Raw genomic sequence first — 7737 nt, forward strand, 5'->3', positions numbered from 1 at the left:
CCGGCAAGTGGCTATTTCGCCACAAGCTGACCTCGGACGGCTCCCTCGATCGCTATAAGGCCCGTTGGGTCCTTCGTGGCTTCACACAGCGCCCCGGAGTGGACAATGACGAGACCTTCAGCCCTGTCGTCAAGTTCGCCACTGTTCGCATCGTCCTCGCCCTCTCCCGCGACTGGGCGATCCATCAACTCGATGTCAAGAATGCCTTCCTCCATGGCACTCTGACGGAGACTGTCTACTGCAGCCAGCCCACCGGTTTCATCGATGCTGACCGTCCGGATCTGGTCTGTCGGCTGAACCGGTCCCTGTACGGCCTCAAGCAGGCGCCACGGGCATGGTACAGTCGCTTCGCCTCCTACCTGGCCTCCATCGGCTTCGCCGAGGCCAAGTCGGACATGTCCCTGTTCATCTACCGGCGCGGCGACGGCACCGTCTACCTCCTGCTCTACATCGACGACATTGTGCTCACGGCATCCACCGCCGACCTTCTACATCGCACGATAGCCGCCCTTCAGCGGGAGTTCGCGATGAAGGACCTGGGGCCCCTACACCACTTCCTCGGCATCACCGCCGAGCGCCGGCCTCAGGGTCTCTTCCTCCACCAGCGCCAGTACGCCATCGACATCCTGGAGCGGGCTGGCATGTCTGACTGCAAGCCTTGCTCCACGCTTGTCGACACTCAGGCGAAGCTCTCTGAGGACGCCGGGCCTTCGGTCGCCGACGCGACGTCCTACCGGAGCCTGACCGGCGCGCTCCAGTACCTCACCTTCTCCAGGCCCGACATCGCATACGCCGTCCAGCAGGTGTGCCTGCATATGCACACTCCGCGAGAGCCCCATCTCACCGCGCTCAAGCGGATTCTGCGCTACCTCCGCGGCTCCCTCGACTACGGCCTCCTTCTCCGACCATCCCGGACGTCGGAGCTCGTGGTCTACACCGACGCTGACTGGGCTGGCTGTCCCGACACGCGTCGGTCCACCTCCGGTTACGCCGTGTTCCTGGGCGGCAACCTCGTCTCTTGGGCCGCCAAGCGACAGCTCGTCGTCTCTCGCTCCAGCGCTGAGGCCGAGTACCGTGCCGTGGCCAACGGCGTGGCAGAGGCCTCCTGGCTGCGCCAGCTCCTCCACGAGCTCCACAGTCTCCTCTAGCGCGCCACCCTCGTCTACTGCGACAACGTTAGCGCGGTCTACCTCTCCACCAACCCCGTGCAGCATCAGCGCACGAAGCATGTGGAGATCGACCTGCACTTCGTCCGCGAGCGCGTCGCTGCCGGTGACGTTCGAGTTCTCAGCGTCCCCACCACGCTGCAGTTCGCCGACATCTTCACCAAGGGGTTACCGTCGAGTGTATTTTTAGACTTTTGATCCAGTCTCAACATCTGTACAGGATAGAGTTGTGACTGCGGGGGGGTGTTAGATTACTCGTCTAGGGTTTGGGGTCTTCCCCATGTAATTACCTTCTCACCCCTTTGTAATGGGCTAGGCCCAACTACCTAAGTCTATTAATTCCACACCCAACCCTGATTAGGGTTAGGGTTTCCATTCCAACTGGGAGGAAACCAGCGTCGGAGAGAGGTTGGTAGTGGTCGTCGGGCCTGGAGTAGGCACCGATGTGGGGTTGTGGGGGGTAGAGGCACCAGTGGTGGAGGGGAGAGGAGGCGAGAGTCTAGGGGGCAAGGTGTAGGCCTCTCTGAATTTTAAGTATAAAGCAAAGAAAATGTATATCCCAAAATTCAGGGTGTTACAGACGGGAACTCCTGTTGTGTAAGCAAACTTTAGGTGTAAGCGTGCAAGCGGGCCTTCTGGACCTTTAGATCGTGATCCAACTATAGATACAATCGTATTTTGTTAGGGAGGTTTTTGGTAAAGCTACGCGAGCTGGTGGTGGTGAGTTTAAGTGTTAAATGTGACATATGGTTGGGTCACTATCTTAAGGTTCAATCACGATCTAAAGGTCCGGGTGGCTCGTTTGCACGCTTGCACATAAGGGTTGCTTGCATAGTAGTCGTTCCTGGTATAGAAACCTTGAGTTTACCACATCGTTCTTAATGGCATTTTATTTTTTGAAGACTGGTTCCACTTATTGGTTGTTCATAAAAACTTGGACCAAAAAAAGGGGATAATTTTTTGTGCTAGATACATGCAAAATATTAGTAATTGGTCAACTTGCGCTCCTTGTGGGGGCTTAGCGTGGTCGTTCCGGTATGTGTCTGGTCGTTCTTATAGCGTGTGTGGCGCGGCTATCTAGTTGTGGATGTTTGTCCTTATTGGCCTTGTAATAGGGGTCGACAAATCTTGTCCCCCTACCTATTTTTTCTCTTTAATGAAATGACACGCAACTCTCTTGCGTTTGTTCAAAACAAATTTGTTGCAAGGTTTCAAATTCAATAGGAAGCTGGACCAACGATTTTCTAACAACACATCATTATTGAAATAGCAATGGTAAGGTAATATGCTGAATTGAATTGAAACAACCATCTATAGATAAAGCTTTCCTCCTTAGTGTACCCTCTCATTAAAATGGACCAAATCAAATTAGTAACTAAGTAGGACTATTACAGACTAGTTTGCTTGTAGCTGCTAGTCTATCACAAACTAGGAGATGAGTATTTCCTTAATTCAAGAGAGCTTTCACAATGGTCAAGTCACCCTTTCTTATACACAAATGGAGTTGTATTACATCTCATAAAACAAATAGAAGAAAAACAATCTAACAATACTCTAGTCAGACTTAATTCCTTGGCAATCCTTCTGGAAGCAAATGAACACTTGGTGTTGTTGTGGGAACTCCCCCAAATATTCAGAACTTCTTTATACAATGTTGGTGAGTATGCATGGCTGGTGCTATGTCCCCCATGAGCTCCTCACAAGGTCGCTCTCAGGGTTAACAATTTTGTTTGAGATCATTCGAATTTCGTTTTGTTGACCAAAATTTGACTTTTGTATTTATATTTTTTTGAATCAAAATCCATTAAACCCAAACCGAAATTCGTTTTTCGCTTAGTAGCGAAAACAAAAAAAAACACCGGATTTCGGCGATTTCGAGCGAGAAAGTGAACGGTGACATTTTGGCTTGGTGTATTTTGAATTGGATAGCCCTAATTCAACAGTTGTGGATGCTTTGGAACTCCATGGCTGTGGTATGATGCTTCAGACAATGTTTTTAGTGTCACTCTCCCTAGTTGGATTCAAATCCTAGTGGGCACCAAAGATTCCCACACTACTACACTAGGTTGTTGCATTTCTCGGTTTATTCGTTTCTTTTTAGTTGATTGATTAGTTTTTGTTAGACTATGTAATTAGGATGATCATGCTTGCCATTGTGCCCATTGTGCCTTGGTGTTTATGGTAGTTGATCATAGATTAGGCAAGGATCTTCATTGATTGTGTGCCTTCTGTAAACATTAGACGATCCTTGCCTATTTATTGTACACCCCTTGTAGCTCTACCATCAATCCAATATCTGGTAGCTCATATTCTATCAGCTTAGATCTGCTCCATGGCTGACCACGGTGCTACTGCCCTCCAGACGCAGGGTGTTGAGGCCGAACAGGCCACCGCCGAGGTCGATCAGACTACCTCCACCCAGGAGGAGCAGGCAGCCTACGCGAAGCCCTCTCCAAGGATCGAGCCACCGTCACCACCACTCACGTCTAGGTGTTGTAATGGATCACGATCCAAATGCTCCTTCACAATATGTTAGGGCCCTTAAAAAATTTTAGTTCAAAAATGAATAGGAATAAAGCCCGATCCTAATCCAATTCGATCATTAAATTTTATAGTGTAAAATCTAGAGCTCATTACCACCTCTACTCACGCCCGTGAGCGTGTTGCTGTGCTTGTGTGGGAGGAGGCTGCCCTCGCCGCCCTAGAGTGGCAATTGAAGAATGCTAAGGAGGACGACGACTACTGCATCCCCAACACCATCGGCATGTACAAGGCTGTCGAGGTGGCCAATCTCCACGTGCAGGCAGTTGCTGTCTAGAACATCCGCTCCCTCGTCATGATTGTTCTAGATCCCCATCCACCCACTACACGCACACTTGATCTCATGCTACTGATGCTTCGTTGTTACGCCTGCGACGATCAAGGTCTCGACGTCGTCTCCAACACCCCTTCCTGGTACAGGCACGACGACATCGTGTCTTGGCTCTTTGGCACCATCATCGTTGAGCTTTAGGTGATTGTTCGCGGGCTCCGCGAGCCTAGGGAGACGGCATGCCACGCCTGCCTTGCCATCGAGGCCTAGTTCCTCGGCAATCGCAAGACTCGCGTTCACCTCGATGTCCAGTTCCGGGTCATCCAGTAAGGCGAGCTCAACGCCAACGACTACTGTCGTAAGATGAAGAACATGGGGTGACACCTCGCGCATAAGATGAAGAACATGGGGCTACACCTTGCGCGCCCTCGACGAGGACGTCTTCGATCGCGCTCTCGTCCTCAACCTTTTCCAAAGCTTGAACATGAAGTCGGCCATCTCAAGACCTTCAAGCGCACGGTGTTACCCTTTCACGCCGTTCGTAACGACCTCCTGCTGGAGATCACCCTAGACACCTCGGGACCTGGCTTGGCCTCCGCTTTGTATAGCGCTACTTCTGGCTCTGGTAGCTCGTAGTAGTGCCCGCCCACCTCCAACTCTTGCCGCCATTCCTGCTGGTGCTAGCGCCAGGCGCAACAAGGGGCGCGACAGAGGCTGCAGAGGCGGCAACGACGCCTACAAGGCAACAACGACAGCTTTGGAGGCAACATCAGTGGCCACACCTTTGGTGCCCCTGACAAGGCACCTGCTCCCTCCTGGCCCTCCTACAACCTCTGGAACGGTCACATCACCATGTGGTCTGCCCTGATGAATAGTGGGAGGTTCAGCAGCAACAACATCCCCAGCAGGCCTTCTTCGCCGCATTCTGGGCGACCAGCCGCAGTGGACACTGCCTCTAGCCCTAGGTGTTTGTGGTTACAACGTAACCGGGTAGTCTTTCATGGTGATCCTCCTGCCATCAGCAAGGTGCAGAGAAACTTCTTGGATGAGATGGCATGCTGGGTTCTAGCTGGAGCTAAACATCTTGGAAGTTTAGGCTTAGCTGAAGCCCTTAGTGTGATCGGGTCAAGTACCTAAGTTGTTTTTAGCTATAAGTGTGTGAGTTATCTTGGGGTTCTTGCGTTGCAGGTTCCTCCCTTCTTGTAGGATGTTCTGTTCTCCTCTCTAATATATTATAATGTGCAGCTCTCCTACGCGTTTAAGGAAAAAAAATCAATGATTGTGCTTTTCTGGCTTATTACTTATAATGGTGATGCTGCTATTATCTACACAAATGAGATAAATGGTTTATAGTTTATTGCTATTCTCTCTCAAATTACCTCCTGTTTTCTATAATATGGAATGCATGGAGTATAATTTGAACACATGAGTTACCAGCCATTCTTTTGACACAATGGTTTGTACTTGTTGCCATCTAAAATTTCCCCAGTTCTACTTTTTGGATCTGCAACAGTTTATACATGAAATGTTTTGGTGAACTATCAGCAACATGTTTTCCATAGTGAATGACATAGCATTCAAGATATCTTCTGCATGCTGTTCTTATGAAATAACACGAGCAACATCCTTGGCATAATGGACATAATCGTCGAATGGCTCACCTATTTTAAATCTGTTGACATTAAGATATTAAAATGAGTTGTTCAACCTTTTCATTTGTATTCTAATCTGCATCTATCTAAAATGTTGACCCCACTGGTCAAGTTACGTTTGTGATAGCGGCCCTGGAACTGGAAGTGGTGGTGTCGTTCTATCATTTTCTTCTATATAGATATTATTTGATAGTTCTAAAGGTTCTGAATGGAACGTGTACTGTAACATTTTGTATTTCGCTTGTATCTGCAGTGGTTAAAAACTATCAATTGAAAAATATTGGGATTATTTCTTCTGCTTGATATTTCAATATTTAATTGCTGGTTAGTTTTGCAGATTTTGAAGGCAATTGAGATGGTCAGTGCTATGCATAACATAGATCGATCCATTGGTCTTTTTAGGAGTGCTCATGCTGCAGTAGGGATCTAATTTATTATTCCGGATAGTCGATGAGTATGTCGATCGGGTTGGGTACAGTAGTAGAGCTCTGCGACAAGAGCGCTGATACAACTAGCTTCCTTTTGCCTTCTAATTAAAAGGTTGAATGTAAATTCGTTTAATGCTGATACCAGTTCTGATGATTTTTGTACTGGTTCCTCCGATTCTGGAGGCCAGTGCAATTTCTGCAAATAAATAAGCCTTCTGGTGAAGCAATGGTTCTTATCGGTGCGCGTTCTCATAAAGCTAAAGTGTTCAGCATTTTCTCTTTATTATCTTGGGCGGAAGAGGTTACGGTTCGTTATGTTTGAATCACATTATGAATTCGTATCCTTTATTTGGTATTTTTTTTGTCGAGAGGAACTCTATTTGTTGTTTATTCGGCGCTTTTCTTCGAAGATGGGACATGAGATGAAAGTAAATTGGATGCATAATAAAGGGTCCAAGTGAGAAATGGTAAAAAAAATGCTTAGGCAAGTTCGGGCTCGAATCGGCTCGTGGTGGCTCGGTATTTAGAACTAGCTTTAGCTGAGCCTGTTTTTTTGCTCGAAAAGAGCGAGCCCACGAGCTGGTTAATGGTTTGACCTAATAATAATTTGTGGTTAATGGTTCGACTCAATAATAATTTGTTATATAAAATTTTAATTAGTATATATTATAAGTATTAAATAGACGATTAGTTCATGTTTTTTATTACTATACAAAAGTAACATATATTTTTATATCATATAGTAATATATTTATTTTACTAATCTCAAATATGCTACATCAGTTATTTTTAAGATTTTATTTTATATTTTGTAGAATGATTTTACGTTTATGGTAAGGCTCGATGAGCTGGATGAGTTGGCCTGTGAGCCAAAGTTTTAGCCTCGCCAGAAGAGTGCCCTGCTATCATTTAGGTGTTGTTTAGTTCATATATTTGTAACGTCACAAGTAACAACTAATGTTAAATCATGTTTGTTCAAATCCAATCGTAATCAGATATCACACTAGAAACCGACACGGTGTATACTTACTTATTATCGCTGCCACTTGAGTGTAAATCATTACCGTTGTCATTTACGTTACAATTCGTGAATCAAACAACACCTTAATTCTATGTGTCGGCGTTTCGGACCCGGGGGATCCTCAACCGGACCGACCAGTGAATTTGTCGCTGCGTGTCCCAGCCCAGATGGGTTGGTACGAGATGGAACACAAAAAAGGGGGAGATGTATTATCCCGCGTCGGGGGGTGCCGCTCGTAGTAGGGGTTACAAGCGTCGCGAGAGAGAGAGAGAGGGAGCCTGTTCGTTAGCTCGTCCCTCCGTGCGAACCCTCCTCCAGGAAGGCCCTGGACCTCCCTTTTATAGATGCAAGGAGAGGGTCCAGATGTACAATGGGGGTGTAGCTAGGCGCTAACGTGTTCGGCAGAGAGGTGCCTGAGCCCTGTGTACATGCCAACGTGGCTGTCGGGGGAGAGCTTGAGCTCTGTATGCATGATAGCGTGGCCGTCGGAGAAGTGCTTGAGCCCTGTAGAAGCACAGCTGGCGGTGCGGCTGGGACCCTGCTGACGTCTTCTTGCTTCCATAGGGGGCTGAGAACCACCGACGTCATGGACGCACGCGGGGAGCCATCATTACCCGTTACCGAGGTAAGCTAGATGGGACGCTGGTCTTGTCCCTTG

The 7737-nt window shown here is 47.8% G+C and overlaps 1 protein-coding gene across 4 annotated transcripts in view; it reads left to right on the plus strand.

Moving 5' to 3' along the window:
• Positions 1-6294, plus strand: part of LOC100304346 (E3 ubiquitin-protein ligase UPL1) — a 29736-nt gene extending 23442 nt beyond the window's left edge. For 2 of the 4 annotated variants that reach the window (XM_008670008.3, XM_008670007.4), the window contains exon 16: positions 5968-6294. The gene's annotated coding sequence lies outside the window, so the exon portion shown is untranslated. Of the gene's footprint in view, positions 1-5959 lie in introns of all 4 variants that reach the window. The other 2 variants (XM_008670006.3, NM_001361412.1) reach the window with 2 other exon arrangements.
• The last annotated feature ends 1443 nt before the right edge of the window (positions 6295-7737 follow it).

The sequence above is a fragment of the Zea mays genome, chromosome 2, assembly GCF_902167145.1.
Source record: "Zea mays cultivar B73 chromosome 2, Zm-B73-REFERENCE-NAM-5.0, whole genome shotgun sequence".
NCBI classification, from domain to species: Eukaryota; Viridiplantae; Streptophyta; class Magnoliopsida; order Poales; family Poaceae; genus Zea; species Zea mays.